The following is a 16,885-nucleotide window of genomic DNA, read 5'->3' on the forward strand; positions in this document are numbered from 1 at the left end:
CATTATAGGTACTGTGCTGCATCAAATTAAGTAAAACATTGTGCAAAATTTTAAAGAATTTGCAGGGGCAAAATGCATTGTGTGAATAGCAAATTTTGTATTTTGGGCATCAACAGCTGTAGAATTGTACCATGGTGAAAAAGACCTCTTCAGCTGAATGATAAATCTGTATGATCCAACTAGTTTTGCGGCATTAGAGCCACATCTTCTGGGACACATACTTATTTCATAATTTATTTCAAACGATAACCTGAATATGTTCTCGGCATATTCCACTGATGAATTCCTCTCGGGTTATCAGCCGAGTGGTGGCGTCGTCTTGTCGCAATGTTTCAGTGAGTTTTGTACCCATCATCTTCTGGCGAAGTGATTCGCCAGAAGATGATGGGTACGAAACTCATTGAAACATTGCGACAAGACGACGCCACCACTTGGCTGATAAGCCGAGAATAATTCATCAGAGAACCAGTAGGTGATCCAAGTGTCTTCATACAAATGTGATTAAAAAAAAAAAAAACCTCCCGATGGTTGAACATTTATTAGACAGATAATGTTGGATCATAGACTGATTATCTTTTGAAATAAATTATGAAATATGTATCTCTGAAGGTTTGGCTTTTAATGCCACAAAACTAGTTGGATCATAAATAAAGATTTATCACTCTGCTGATGCTGTCTTTTTCATTATAGCCTTGTGTAAACTTAGCGTATAGCTGATTTTAGCTCACATGTGTTTTGTGTGAAATGTAGATAAGTTATTGAAATTTTATTAAAATTTAGAAGGAAAAAATATCTCATTCTTGCAGTATTCGTTTGTACACTGAGGTGACCAAAGCCGTGGGATAGCGACATGCACATATACGGCTGGTAGTGGTATCACGCACTTAAGGTATAAAAGGGCAGTGCATTGGTTGAACTGTCATTTGCACCCACACGATTCATGTGAAAAGGTTTTGAGGTGATTATGGCTGCACAATGGCAATTAACAGACTTTGAATGCAGAATAGTAGTTGGAGATAGACACATGAGACATTCCATTTTGAAATTTGTTGGAGAATTCAATATTCAGAGATCCACAGTGTCAAGAGCGTGCCGAGAATACCAAATTTCACCCGTTACCTCTCACCATGGATAAAGCAGAGGCTGACAGCCTACACTTCACTTAACAACCAAAAGAAGCGTGTTTGTGAAGAGTTGTCAGTGCTAACAGACAAGCAACATCATATTAAATGACAGCAGAAATTAATATAGGATGTATGACAAACATATCTGTTAGGACAGTACAGTGAAATTTGGCATTAATGAGTTGTGGCAGCAGGCAATTGACATGAGTGCCTTTGCTAACACCACAACATCACTTGCAATGCCACTCCTGGGCTTGTGATTGTACCAGTTGGACCTTAGATAACTGGAAAACTGTGGCCAGGCTAAAAGAAGCCCGATTTCAGGGTAAGTGTGTGGCTATCAAAGACCCCACGAAGCCACGATCTGGGTTGTCCCCAAGGCACTGTGCAAGCTAGTGGTGGCTCTGTAATAGTGTGGGATGTGTATACGTGGAATGGTCTGGGTCCTGTGGTCCAACTGCATTGATCAATGATTGGAAATGGTTATGTTGGGCTACTTAGAGACCATTTACAGCCAATTTTGGACTTCATGTTCCCAAGCAACAGTGGAATTTTTATAGATGAAAATGCACTATGACACTGGGCCACAATTGTTTATAATTGGTTTGAAGAACATTTTGGACAATTCGAGTAAATGATTTGGCCACGCAGATCACCCAACATGAATCCCGTGGAATATTTATGGGACATTATCAGAAGTTCATTTCGTGTACAAAATCTTGCACTGGCAACAGTTCCGTCATTAGGGATGCCTGTAGAGGTAGCAGAGCCCAATATTTTTCCAAGGGACTACCAACAACTTGTCGAATCCATACCACGTCAAGTTGCTGCACTACGCTGGGCAAAAGGAGGTCCGACACAATATTCGGAGGTATCCCATGACTTTTGTCACCTCAGTGTGTATTTGGTGGTCATGCAATGAGCGCGTTTCTGTCCCTGCTCATCAGGAATTGTGTGGTCGTAACAATCATCAAATTTCATAGACGATTCAAGATAGCGAAATGAGGTTTTTTTGCAAATGATAGCATGTAAAGAGGCACATATTCTGTGTGATAAATGCTCTAAACTTTTTTATTCACTGAGATATGGAAGTGACTTGTCCACAGCAGTGTGAGGTTAGTGGAATGGGCACATAAACATGTCATTAGCACTTCAGGAAAATCCAGGGGCTGTGTTTGAACGTGTCCTCAGCATGTGAGGAGTGTCGGAGCGTGAAAAGTTAATTCATGCACAGCAGTTAAAGGATTAATTTCATATTTCATGCTAATTTTATGTTTTAATTATCTTTTACATTGATACTTTAAGCAATAAAAATGAAGCTCTGTACATAGGGAACACTCACCACTGCTGGATGCAATTTGCATCTGTTGAAAACACAATATTGACTTTTAGTATTTGACACGTACTTGGGAAGGATGCGTGACGAATGCTAGACGGGGGCGAGGGGCCACCTACACATTTTCAGGTTGCACCGTATACTGTATGTCTGCTATTTTGAAAAAACATTTTGTAAATTTCTCTTACATTATTATTCTGTTTACTGGAATCTGGTAGCCAGAAGATGAAATAAAAAGAAAGTGACTTTAGTCTAAACATATATTTTTTCTGGTCGTTGATTACTTGGTACACCTTGCAGTATGCCTGTTAGTTGTATCTGTGTCCTGTTGTGTATATTGGATGCAGTGACACCTGCTCATAACAAATGATTATTTTCTTTTAATTGTTAGTTTTGACCAATTATTGATGCCTACACTGGTAATTTTTATTGTGACCTACTTTTTCATTACTTGTCTTGTATGGGACATGATCTTTATTAAAAAAGTATTTTAAATTTACAGCAGACAGTTCTTCATTCTGGTACTTTGGAAGGGATGGCAAAATTATGCAAACAAGATAGAGCTGCTTTCAAAAAGATTGGCTTGTTTGGAAACCAAATGGTCACGGCACTAAATTACTGTGTATAAAATCAGGAAATGGTGGTATAAATTCTTGTCAGTTATTTGTATTTCACCAGTTCATTATAATGAATTGCCAAGATAGTGCTTGGGAAACAGATCTAGAGTCAGTTATTCATTGTAACAGACTTGATGTTACCGTGCTAACAAAGATATCAAACCTTAAGTTACAGGAAAAGAACAAATTTCTTACTATTGTATATTTGGTCTTCAGATTTTCATGTGGAAATGACTTTGCATTCTTGACACACAGAATGCAGTCCGCAAATGCCTTTTGGGACTTAGTTGTTTCTGTTACCAAGGAGAGAATAGTTATTATCACTGCTTATGTTTATTTCTTGGTAGGTATAGCATTTGAGAGTACAGATTTCGTCCGCTCTTTTGCCTGCTTAGCTGAATGGTAATGTGTTTGCCTAACATGCAGCGGACCCAGGCTCGATTTCCAGCCAGGTTGGAGATTTTGTCTGTTCATGGATTGGGTGTTGTGTTGTCATCATTTTAATCATCACCATCACCGGCGTGCAAGTCGCCCGTGTGGCACCGACTGAATAAGACTTGCAACTCGGTGGCCAAACTTCCCCAGACGGAGCCTCGCGGCCATCAATGCCACACGATCATTTCATTTCATTTTCTTTTCTTGCACCAATGTAATTGTGGTAGTTCATTTGCAGACTGTAATAATTATAGCCCAGACCATTATATTGCAGTGCAGAGAGTTTGACTGTAATAGTTTCATTATAAATGTTCCCAATGACACTAGTCAGACATTTATGTTCTCGTACTTATTTTATATGACTGTCTTAAGCTGCTGCAGTTGAAATTGTTATATATTTGGCCTCATGCCATTTGATCTTCAACACCATTGTGGACACTTGGTGCAAATATAATCCATAATTGGAAAAAAAAAGATTTGTTTTGTCAAGTATTGGGCTGCTTGTGTGACAAGCTTATTATTCCAGTTTGTATAAAATTTCTTCAGATTTACACAGCTTTTGGTTTTAGGACATCTCTTATGCATTGATGTGCAAAAATGAAAACATGTTTCATTTTTTCCTCAAAACGACAGAGAGAGACAGAGAGAGACAGAGAGAGACAGAGAGAGACAGAGAGAGAGAGAGAGAGAGAGAGAGAGCTGGGGAAGAGTGATAGGGTGGTGCTTTCTATTTTTTTGAAATCTGATGACCTCACAATGACGTCTTGATTTTTTTTAATTTGCTCTTGTTCAGTTTCAGGTGTGACTTGGTATGTAGTGAGAGAAGTGACAGGAAGATGGTGACAGGATACAAGTAAGATGGAGCAACATGAAGAAATCAATGTCTTGCTAGTGGAGAAAAGACATGGCTTTGTAATCATCTTGTTATGGGGAAGAAAAAAATAAAAAGAATGGCAAGCTTTTCAAACTAGCAAAGTTGAAAAATATGTGTAAAGAATTGTGTTGTATTTAATAAAGCATTAATTCCTAAACAACAGTTTGTTATTACTGACATTTCCTTTCCAATGTGTTTTCATGTTCATTTTGCTGATATGCAATTGCAATAGTTTTTTTAGTTTCTTACCTCTGCAAACGGTGTCCTTATGCCCATTGTTTGAACAAGATAACAAATTTAAATTTATGTATAATTGGTTAGGAAAGTAGCACTGTCATTGTGGCTGTTGATTATTGTTTTTATATGTTGTTTTTGTACCAGTTATCTGTCTCAGTAAAAAACACAAGTAAAGTCATTGAACAACACCTTTGTAAATATAGTGCACTTAACACAAAATGGTGTAACGCTTACAGAATTTTTTCCAAGTTATTTATAATTGTAACTGGCAAATTTCAGGGGCCTTAAAATACTGCAACAGCATTGTCTGTAGTGCACACAGGTATATTTTCCTTTCCTCTCCATGAACCACTATGTGGTACTACAGACATCCATGATTAACTGCTACTAAAAGAGTTGCAGTTCTTTTTAGAACAATATAGAATTGATCAATTGGAGGAACTGTAGTGTAGTCTTCTTCAGTGTAAGAACTTTGTAATACAAAATTTAATAAGCCAACATTATCAGATTTAATTGGATCCTCCAAACACATAGTAGTTCTTAGTTTATTGTTGGTGTGTCCAGTCTGAATCCCATCTCGTCACATCCTTCCTCCTCCCTCCACTCTCCTGCCACCCCTCCCCAAGAATTTACCTTTGAATGTGAAAGTCTGTAACCTTGTCGAAATTGTACACATTATCAGTTACTCTGTAGCAGTTTCAAAGTGAAAAAAAGTTCCGTTCTTTGGCTCATAATTTATTAAATTTTATAATTAGTCTTGGTGGCAATAATAACAGCATACAGTGTGACATTTCAACTTTTTCACAATATAAGGATGCCCACGTATAAATTGATCTTTAAGTGTAATGTTTAGAATGTACTTTTTATTCTGATATTGCAGGTTTGTATGGTTGCAAAAAATATCCTTTCACTGCTCGAAGGGTGGGTTATTAACTGGTAAAGAAAGATTTAACTAAAAGTGAAGAAGCTGGTCAGGTTTATGATAGACTAAATATGTGCCATGCAGAAGAAAGTGCATTGAATATCATATCATTATAATCATTAGAAATCATTTGTAGAGATGATGTATGAGTACTGGAAATTGATTTTTTTATAGCTTCCATATTGGCACAGGAGTACTTCTGTTGCCTCAGCTGATGGTGTATTTAAAGTAAAGGTATGACTGTGATGTCAGCAGTGGTGTGCAAGATGTATGTGACCAAATGTGTCTGTGCATTTGATGACAAACTTTCTTTGCCAGGTACAAGTTGCATTGTCCCCAGACTTGTGCAGGCGCTCTAGTGAACAGTGATTTCAAGGATTTATTGTGAGTACTTCATTTCAGATAAAATTGCCACTGGTACTGTAAACAACTGATGTTTAGCTGATTGGAATCAGTTTAGTTTGGATTGGAACACAGTGTTATACAGTAGCAGAATGGGAGTGGTCACAGCATCCAGAAATACTTTTGCAGTGTGGGATACAGAGATCATCCCACACATTTACTGGATGCAAGACCACCAACATGCTGATGCATGGAGAAGAATTTTGTCATAATAGTATGAGCAAATGACAGTAAAAGTGCATCGAAAAATTCATGGAGTGATGGGCCACATCCAACAGCAAGGTGTTAGTGCTTTACCGATTTCTTTGTATGTGGAAGTTTGTAGGATGAATTGGGTTTCTTGGTATGTGTGATGTCTGTGCAGTACAGGGACTGAGTGTTTATCTGTTGCACCCCTCGCAGACCTGCATATTCAGCAAGACGCTGCACCACCACTTCACTCCGAATCATTGATAATTAAAAGAACACTCCATGGTTTTGATGGTAGTTGCCTGACCCTATTATGTCCTCTACTACACAGTCAATAGGAGTATGTATGTTGTGGACCTTCCTCTGACCAGTCTCACTATACCTGACTACTACTTGTAAAAGAAACATTCATGTACAGTATTTCACTGTTAAGGTAGGAGAGGTAGGAGCATAAATTTTACCATCACTACAGATCGTGATTGTGTCCTAAGTTAAACCTTCTGTTGATGGTGGTAAGTCTTTTCGAAGATTAGGTTAAGTCCCTAAGATTCTGTAGGTGTTGCGTAGATTATGTGCTTGCAAAGGTGGGCGGGAGGGGGAGGGGAGGGGGCGGCGGCAATCTGACCCCTCTGGCTTGTCACAGAAGATTGTGAATTAGTAACTACAGTCTCCTAGCATCAAGATTCAAAATCAGATGCAGATTTACCACAAGTGTTGCTGTTCTGAATGTTGCATTTATTCTCTTGTAATGCAGCTTTTTGTTGTGTTGTGTTTATCATGTCTCAAATAGCACGGGTAGACCGTTCGCCAGGTGCAAGTATTTCGATTTGACGCCACTTCGGCGACTTGCGCATCGATGGGGATGAAATGATGATGATAAGGACAACCCAACACCCAGTCCCTGAGCGGAGAAAATCTCCAACCCAGCCGGGAATCGAACCTGGGCCCTTAGGATTGACATTCTGTCACGCTGACCACTCAGCTACCAGGGGCGGATGATAGGACAAAGGAGAAACCCTTTCTTGTGCAGTCTACCTGGCTATCAATAGGGGGAAGTAATCACAGTGTTAACTGCTGATTTTTACTTCCAGCACTAGGAAGACCGTGGCATCATCTATCTGCTTGACTAACTGCCACCTAAAGAGTTCTATTTGCGCTACATCCACAGGCTGTTAAAATTAGAGAAGATGTCTTTTAACCAAAGAAAACATTAAGCGTATTAGATATTATCCCTCTCTGAAGTGTGTTACATTACACATCACATCGAAGTGTGTGTGTCTGATATGCACGAGGTGGCGCAGTGGTTAGACACTGGACTTGCATTCGGGAAGACGACGGTTCAATCCCGCGTCCAGCCATCCTGATTTAGGTTTTCCGTGATTTCCCTAAATCGCTCCAGGCAAATGCCAGGATGGTTCCTTTCAAAGGGCACGGCCGACTTCCTTCCCCATCCTTCCCTAATCCGATGAGACCGATGACCTCGCTGTCTGGTCTCCTTCCCCAAACCAACCATCTGATATGCATGTGTTGCTGTGTGTGTATTTAACAATATAGCCCAAGATCATCGTGCAGTATGTGCAGTGTTGTGTATTCATTTAATAAAGAAAGCAGTGTTTTGCAGTTTCAGCAGGAGGTGAAAATGAAGCATAAGAAATTATTTCAAATAACAAATTTAACATAAAAATTCCTAGTTCATTAATGCGTATAAGAATTATATTAATTATTTTGGGTCACAAACATTCAGAAAAATCTTATTGTTTCGCGAGTATGGAAATAGAGAGAATTGTTATAACTGAAAGTGCACTCCATGGTACCATATTTTTGAAGTAGGCATATAAATAAATGAATAAGTGCAGATAATTACTTGTATGTTATGTAATTGTTCAATACAAGTGAAATGACTGAAAGACATGCTTTCAAATTGTGAGGATAGCAAGGATGAAATACAGGGTGAGAAAGATTATCTGCAGCTTGTTCAGAAACAATACTTCATTATAAGAGTTGAAGGACATGAAAGGAAAGCATTGGCTGATAAGGGAGAGAGACTGGGTTGTAGCCTATGCACAGTGTTGTTCAATCTGACACCGACAGCAAGGGTTTCGAAGAGCAGGTGGACGGGATGGATAGTGTCTTGAAAAGACATTATGTTATGAACAGCAGCAGCAATAACAGCAGTAAAACAAAGGTACTGGAATGTAGTCAAGTTAAGTCAGATGATGCTGAGGGAATTAGAGTAGGTCGTGAGACGCTAGAAGTAGTAGATGAGTTTTAATATTTGGCTAGCAAAATAATTGCTGCTAGTTGTGGATGTAGAGAGGACTTAAACTGCAGACTGGCAATGGAAAGAAAAGCATTTCTGAAAAAGATAAGGTTGTTAAAAATTAATATCAATTGAAGTGTTAGAAAGTGTTTATCTGAAGGTATTTGTCTGGAATGTAGCTTTGTATGGAATTGTCTGATAAGTAGTCCAGACAAGTGTGGAACGAAAGAAGAATGCAGAAGATCAGATGGCTAGAATGAATAAAAGATGGTTCTGAATTGAGTTGAGGAAAAAGGAAAATTATGGCCTATCTTGATTAAAAGAAAGGATTGAATAATGGGACACATTTTGAGGCATCAAAATAAGGGAATTGCAGATTAGTCATGTAGATGCAGATGTTTAACAATGGAGAGAAGTGTAGGGGGTAGAAATTGTGAAGGGAGATGAAGGTTTGAATACAGTGAGCAGGTCCAGAGAGGCATGAGGGTTGCAGTATGCATGACGATGCTTGCACAAGACAGGCTGGCGTGGAGAGCTGCATCAAATCAATTTAAAAATTGAATGAATAATTTTGGATAAGGCAAGGGCTATTTTGAGAAGTTACTTGTTTGTAGCACTTACTCAGGGAACTGCTTAATGTGTGACCTACTACGTTGTCTACTGGAGTTAGTATTCACATGATTGGCAGAAGTTGAATAATTATTGTGCAGCTCACAGTACACTGAGGTGACAAAAGGCATGGGATACCTCCTAGTATTGTGTCGGACCCCTTTTGCCCAATGTAGTGCAGCAACTCAATGTGGCATGAATTCAACAAGTCATTGAAAATCCCCTGCAGAAATGTTAAACTATTCTGCCTCTGTAGCTATCCATAATTGTGTAAGTGTTGCTAATGCAGGGTTTTATGCACAAACTGACCTATCGTTTATGTCCCATAAGTGTTCGGTGGGTTCATGTTGGGTGATTTGGGTGGCCAAATAATTCACCGAAGTCCATGAATGGCTGCAAATGGTCTCCAAGTAGCCCAACATAACCATTTCCTGTCAATTATCAGTTCAGTTGGGCTAGAGGACCCAGTCCATTCCATGTAAACATTGCCAACACCATTAGTGAGCCACCTCCAGCTTGCACAATACCTTGTTGACAACTTGGGTCAGTGTTTTTTGTCTGCATCACACCCGAACCCTACCATCAGCTCTTAGCAACAGAAATTGGGCCTATGTCTGCTGCCATTGCCCATTAACATCAAATTTTGCCACACTGTCCTAAAAAATATGTTCGTCGTATGTCCCACATTGATTTCGGCAGTTATTTCATGCCATGATGCTTGTCTGTTAGCACTGACAACTTTGTGCAAATGTTGTTGCTCACTGTCATTAAGTGAAGGCTGTCAGCTATTGTGTTGTCCATGGTGACAGGTAATGGGGTGAAAACTGACATTTTCAGCACACTCTTGACAATGTGGATCTTGGAATATTGTAGTCCCTAAAGATTTCTGAAATGGAATTACCAGGTGTCTAGTTCCAACTACCATTCCACATTCAGTGTCTGTTAATTCCTGTTGTGCGGCTGTAATCACATCAGAAACATTTCACATGAATCACATGGGTACAAATGACAATTATGCCAATGCACTGCCCTTTTATACTCTATGTATGTGATACTACCACCATGTGTATATGTGATTATCAGTATCATATGATTTATGTCACCTCAGTGCATTTTCCAGTGGTTAGTGTGGCAAAATTGTGTAGTTTATTTTATGTGTGAATATTTTCAGGCAGATTATGACATAAAGAATGATGCTGTAACAGAATCGTAAGCTAACAGTCTAGTCTTATGTGAAAACTTCATTTAGGAAGCTATCATAGAAGTTTCTACAGCATTGCAGCATTTATAGTTGCAAATTATTGAAAACAACAAGCTATAGCTATTTTCCCCACATCCGTAACTCATATTCACAACACTGAGAAAGCAGCATCCAAATACTAACCACCTTCCACACGGAGAACGTCCATATCTCACCACTGACTTCTAGTATCAGCCGCACGCAGTTGACGTCAACAAGTGTATGGACCTGAAGATGACATTGTTACAAAGTTGAAACTAGTTGTCAAAATAAAATCAACACCTTAAACACAGCTGGATGAATTTCTTCATTTTTAATATAAATTTATAGCAGCTGACGTCCCACTGTCCTCCATTTCAACTATGGATGTACAAAGGAAAAAAAAGTCTAAATCTTCACGATCCAGTCTCATTAATGTGATCACCGCTTATGTTTGAGGTTAGCATACAGTAATGACACATAGACGGCAGATGGCAGCACTAGCAGTGGAGGTTACATAAAGCATATCAGGGGGACATGGAAAAGAGTGCAGTGATTTTTGAAATGGAGCAATTTATCGGATGTTCAAAAGGGCATAATCATTGGATTTCAGGCAAAGGGTGGAAACATTTCTGAAATGGCTAAGTTTGTAAACTGCTCATATGCCGCCAAGACTAAAGTATACTGTTTATGACAAAATGGCGCTACCCAAAAATGGCTCTGAGGCAGCTGTGGTGCACAACGGGCCGTAGACGGCAAAGGTAAATGATGGCTGTGGAGATGTGTACATGCAAATAGATGAACAACTGTTGAGCAATTTACTGCCCAGATGAACTGAAGGGCTACCAATGGTGTGTTCTCAATAACCACTCAGTGAACGTTGCTGCATGTCGGACTCCATAGCAGGCATATGGTTCCTGCACCCATGCTGACTGCTGCTCATCTGCGATGAAGGCTGGAATTTGCATACCAGTACTGCAACTTGACTTCCACAGAGTGCCGACAAGTGGCCTCTTCAGTGAATCATACTTTATACTCCATCATACAGATGGCCTTTGGCATGAAACACCTGAAAGCAAACACACTGCAACAATTGTTGGAAGGGTCCAGGCTAGAGAGCATTTCTTGGGTGATCACAACATTCTGGAAGGCACTGTCGGTCAACATAAATATGCATCTATCCTTGGGGACCATGTCCACCCCCAACATATGGTTTGTTTTTCCTTGGCACAATGGTACATAACAGCTGGACAATGCAACATATCACACAGCTCGCAGTGTACGTCCATGGTTCGGAGAGCACCGGGATGAGTTTACTGTACTCCCCTCGCGACAAAGCTCCCCAGATTAAAACCCAGTTGAGAATCTGTTGGATCACGTCAACCAGTTTGTTCACAACATGGATCCTCAACTGAGAAACCTAGTGCAGCTGGCCACATCACTGGAGTCGGCATGACTCCTCATCCCTGTCAATACCTTTCAGAACTTCAGACATTCTTCCTGCACATCTTGCTGTGGCCCGCACTGCAAAAGGTGGTTATTCAGGCTTTTGACAAGTGGTCACATTAATGTGACTTGACAATGTATATTTGTTATGCACAAGCCAGTGTATGTAAGTGATGAAGGGTATGGATGGGGAAATGAAGTGCATGTCTTTAGATGATATAGAACTTCTCAGTGATTTTCTCCTAAATGTGGAGAAGACAGCTGTAACCCAAAAATAATTTTGCGTAATTGGAGGTTTGTTATAGGTGTTGCAACAAAAATTATTTCAGGAAACAGAAACTCAATGTAACAGTTCCCTTTACATACTGGGACATCTTCCAGAACAAAAAGAGTATTTAGTAGTGTCAGATTATCAGGTTTCTCTTCCCCTTTGGGAACAATTAAAGAAGATAAGTGGATGAAATCCTGCACATTCACAGCCATTGAGTATGTTATTTGAGTGATCCAGCCGAAAACTAACTTCAGTTTCAAAAGTGACATAAATCTGAGATTAGTTGAAAACACTTTTGTCAGGATATAAATTCAGAAAAGGAGTTGGGCAGAAGTATTGAATGAGACTGAAGCCCATAAACTACACATTAGGCTTAGTTGTGCACTTTAACCAAGGTAGTCACAATTCACGAAGGAATCCAAAATTTCCTCCCTCTCTTTAAGACCTTGTGCTCTCCCATTAAAAACACAACAGAGAAATGCATAGGTATGAGTGTGTAGGTTTATCAGATTGTCTTAACGACATGTGCAAGACAAAAGTTCAACATGTAAGATATACTGGAGAATAGTCTGATACAGCAGAATTCAAATGTTGAAAGCTAAAATATGGAATTGCTTTAATACATGCCAGAATGAGATTTTCACTGTGCAGCGGAGTGTGTGCTGATATGAAACTTCCTGCCAGATTAAAACTGTGTGCCAGACCGAGACTCGAACTCGGGACCTTCCTCACAGCTTCAATTCTGCCAGTACCTCGTCTCCTACCTTCATAACTTCAGAGAAGCTCTCCTGTGAACCTTGCAGAACTAGCATTCCTGGAGGAAAGGATATTGTGGAGACATGGCTTAGCCACAGCCTGGGGGATGTTTCCAGAATGAAGTTTGGAAGGTAGGAGACGAGATACTGTCAGAATTGAAGCTGTGAGGATGGGTCGTGAGTCGTGCTTGGGTAGCTCAGTTGGTGGAGCACTTGCTCGTGAAAGGCAAAGGTCCCGAGTTCGAGTCTCGGTCTGGCACACAGTTTTAATCTGCCTGGATGCTTTAATACATAACTACTTTCTATGCTTTACACAGAGATATTAATAATTTCTATGGAGGTTTAGTTAGATTTTTCTCTGGAACTAGCCTTATCTCTCCTTCATTTGAAGTAACTGTGAGTAGCTTACATTCTTGAGGTTATATTTAAGTAATACACTGAAGAGCCAAAGAAGCTGGTACATCTGCCTAATGTTGTGTCCAACTGCCACGAGAATGCAGAAGAGCCACAGCACGACGTGGCATGGACTCGACTAATGTCTGAAGTAGTGCTGGAGGGAATTGACACCATGAATCCTGCAGGGCTGTCCATAAATTCGTAAGAGTACGAGGGGTGGAGATCTCTTTTGAACAGCACGTTACAAGAAATCCCAGATATGCTCAGTGATCATGTCTGGAGAGTTTGGTGGCCAGTGAAAGTGTTTGAACTCAGAAGAGTGTTCCTGGAGCCACTCTGTAGCAATTCTGCATGTGTGGGGTGTCGCATTGTCCTGCTGGAATTGCCCAAGTCCATCATAATGCACAATGGACATGAATGGATGCAGGTATCAGACAGGATGCTTACGTACTGTACATGTCACCTGTCAAAGTCATATCTAGATGTATCAGAAGTCCCATATCGCTCCAACTGCACATGTCCTGCACCATTACAGAGCCTCCACCAGCTTGAACAGACCCCTGCTGACATGCAGGGTCCATGGATTCATGAGGTTGTCTCCATACCCGTACACCTCCATCCGCTGGATACAGTTTGAAACAAGACTCTTCCAACCAGGCAACATGTTTCCAGTCGTCAACAATCCAATGTCATTGTTGATGGACACAGGCGAGACATAAAGCTTTGTCTCGTGTAGTCATCAAGGGTACACAAATAGACCTTTGGCTCCAAAAGCCCATATCAATGATATTTCATTGAATGGTTCACACACTGACACTTGTTGATGGTCCAGTATTGAAATCTGCAGCAATTTGCAGAAGGGTTGCACTTCTGTCATATTGAACGATTCTCTTCAGTTGTCTTTGGTCTCGTTCATGCAGGAACTTTTTACAGCCCCAGCAATGTCGGAAGTTTGATGTTTCTCTGGATTCCTTATATTTACGGTACATTCGTGAAATGGTTGTACAGGAAAATCCCCTCTTCATCGCTACCTCGGAGATGCTGTGTCCCATTGCTTGTGCACCAACTATAATTCCACGTTCAAACTCACTTAAATCTTGATAACCTGACATTTTAGAAGCAGTTACTGATCTAACAACTGCGCCAGAAACTTATTGTCTTATATAGGTGGTGCAGATCACAGTGCTGTATTCTGCCTGTTTACATTTCTCTGTATATGAATATGGATGCCTGTACCAATTTCTTTGGCGCTTCGGTGTATATTGCCGTTCACTAAGTCCATATTTTCATCATGTTCTTCATTTGTCCACTGGGCTGATATTAACGACACAATCTCACATTCACCATTATCATCTCCATTATACACTGAAATAGCAAGAAAGTAATGTGAAACCACCACACATTCAAGATTTGCATTACACACTGGAATAGCAGAAAGGTAATCTGTTTCCACAGTTTGGGGTCAAATGTTTGTGCTTATTGTTGCTGATACATCTAGTCCATTTATCATTACCATTTACATTTCAAAAGGATGTTAGATCTTGTTACAAAATTTTTTTTAAAAAAAGCTAGGATGGGTCCCAACACCGACACCAATAGTCATAATACTGTTCTTAGTCAGAAATTGTAGACAGCTGAGAACATATGTATACACACTTTCAAATTTAAATTTATCAGTTCAGAATATTTTAAATCTGAAAATGATGCGCTCCAGGACTAAATAATCCAGACAATCATACACTGAGACATCATCTTCAAAAAATTAGCTATGTCCTTCAGGACCAATCCTCTCTAGAAGAAAATACACCTGCAGACCACCTAGTCTTGCTCTGGGGTTTTAATGTTGCGGGTATATGTTGTTGTAAGATTTCTCATCTTGATGTGTAACCCACAAAGAATAGATACAAATGGTGGACAACTCCAAAAAACGTTTGGGCTTCAGGAGATGTGTCGGCTGCATGTGCTTCTATTATATTTAAAGAGTGAGCAGCAGATGGTACGAAATAAGCCATGTTATTCTTCTTCAGTATTCTTGACTGGACACCTTTTTTACTTTCCAGCCATGTTTGCCCCATTGTCATAAGACTGACTTCTGCAGTATGTAATGTTCAACCAATCTTGCTCTATTTTTTTCAGTATTTCTTGACTAAGATCTTCTCCTGTTTTGTCTGTAACTATAAAAAAGTCAACAAAACTTTCCACAACCTCTGAGTCATTTGCCTTGACATAGCGAAGTACTTGAGTCATCTGCTCATTATGGCTGATATCTGGAGTGCAGTCAAACATCAATGAAAAGTATGTAGCATCTCAAATATCTTTAATTATGTCTTGTCTTATTTTGTCGACAATCAGGTCAAGGAACTCATCTTGTATATGTTTGGAAAACTAGCTAATCTGTCCTTTCTTGTGGCATTCAATATACAGACGAAGGGGACAGTATAGTGTGATATAAGATCAACGGTATTTAGAAATTTCCCACTCTGTGGATCAACAAAATCAGCAACTTCTTTTATTCATCTATACGGACTTCCATGATTTGCTAGAAAAACGACAGCATCAATAATACAGTGCAACACTGCTCTGCAGTGAGATTCCTCTTCTTTTATCTGGTCTTGCAGCTCTCTATCAATGCCTCCGCTTCCGAAAGAAGACTCTAGAGCCTTCCAAGAGCAAAAACAATATGTATGGTCTGGTGACTTTTCATGGGCAGGCAATTTTTCACTAAGCTTTTTCCAATTAACACTCCCTTCCATCTGAGCTAAGAATGATTTTGACTCAGAATCTGAGCCTGAGTGACAAGATAATCTGCAGGGAATACAATATAAAGCGTTTTTGCTCTCACTGTAACCTAGCCATGATCTTTTAACTTTTGTCCCATTTTTAACTGCTTTAGAAACCAATCTTTACTTAAATTGCGACCTTCTCTATAGCTCTTATTGATGTGAGGATCACGTTCGCTTTCTGCTCTCATTTTTATTTAATAATGTTACATCTTTCATAGTCAGGAAACCTGGGCCAAAAGGTCAGGGCTTAGAATTGCAGTTTGCGTCCGAGCCCTTCTATCTGAACTGGAGTCATTGCCTTTACCACCTATACCCAAGGTCCAATCGTGTACACCTCCATGGTGTACCTCTGGGCCGCTGCTTCTCCTGGACCTTTCACATGGTTCAAAGGACTCAGTTCACCCCGCGGCTCTGCGCTGTCACTTCATCTCGATTCTTGACATGTACCGAGGCCACGAAGTGATTTACACCGACGGCTCGATGGCTGATGGCCACGTCGGCTTCGCGTATGCCCATGGAGGACATATTGAACAGCATCCTTGCCCGATGGCTGCAGTGTTTTCACTGCAGAGCTGGTGGCTATATCTCGTGCTCTTGAGCACATCAGTTCATGCCCTGACCAGTCGTTTCTTCTGTGTACTGACTCCTTGAGCAGCCTACAAGCTATCGACCAGTGCTACCCTCGTCATCCTTTGGCAGCGACCATCCACGAGACCATCTATGCCCTGGAACGGTCCGGTCGTTCAGTGATGTTTGTGTGGACCCCAGGACACGTCGGAATCCCAGGCAACGAACTTGCTGACATGCTGGCCAAACAGACAACACGGAAACCGCTTATGGAGATCGGCATTCCAGTAACTGACCTGGTTCGTTTTTACGTCGCCAGATTTTTCGGCCTTAGGAGACAGAATGACACAGTCTCAATATGCAGACAAACTGCGTGCCATTAACCCTAGGATGCATATACAGGGCCTCAAGAGGCCCTTGTATGTCTTTATTTTTTAAAAAAA

At 40.3% G+C, this 16,885-nt stretch overlaps 1 protein-coding gene across 3 annotated transcripts in view; it reads left to right on the top strand.

Annotated features, from left to right (window-relative positions):
* LOC124721276 (regulator of G-protein signaling 7) overlaps positions 1-16,885 on the top strand; it is a 268,298-nt gene that overhangs the window by 67,514 nt on the left and 183,899 nt on the right. For 2 of the 3 annotated variants that reach the window (XR_007006311.1, XR_007006310.1), the window contains one exon: positions 4,306-4,543. The exons of the other annotated variant lie outside the window; for it this stretch is intronic. The gene's annotated coding sequence lies outside the window, so the exon portion shown is untranslated. Of the gene's footprint in view, positions 1-4,305; positions 4,544-16,885 lie in introns of those variants that run through there. 3 annotated transcript variants of the gene reach the window in all.

Source organism: Schistocerca piceifrons, chromosome X (assembly GCF_021461385.2).
Source record: "Schistocerca piceifrons isolate TAMUIC-IGC-003096 chromosome X, iqSchPice1.1, whole genome shotgun sequence".
Taxonomy (NCBI): domain Eukaryota; kingdom Metazoa; phylum Arthropoda; class Insecta; order Orthoptera; family Acrididae; genus Schistocerca; species Schistocerca piceifrons.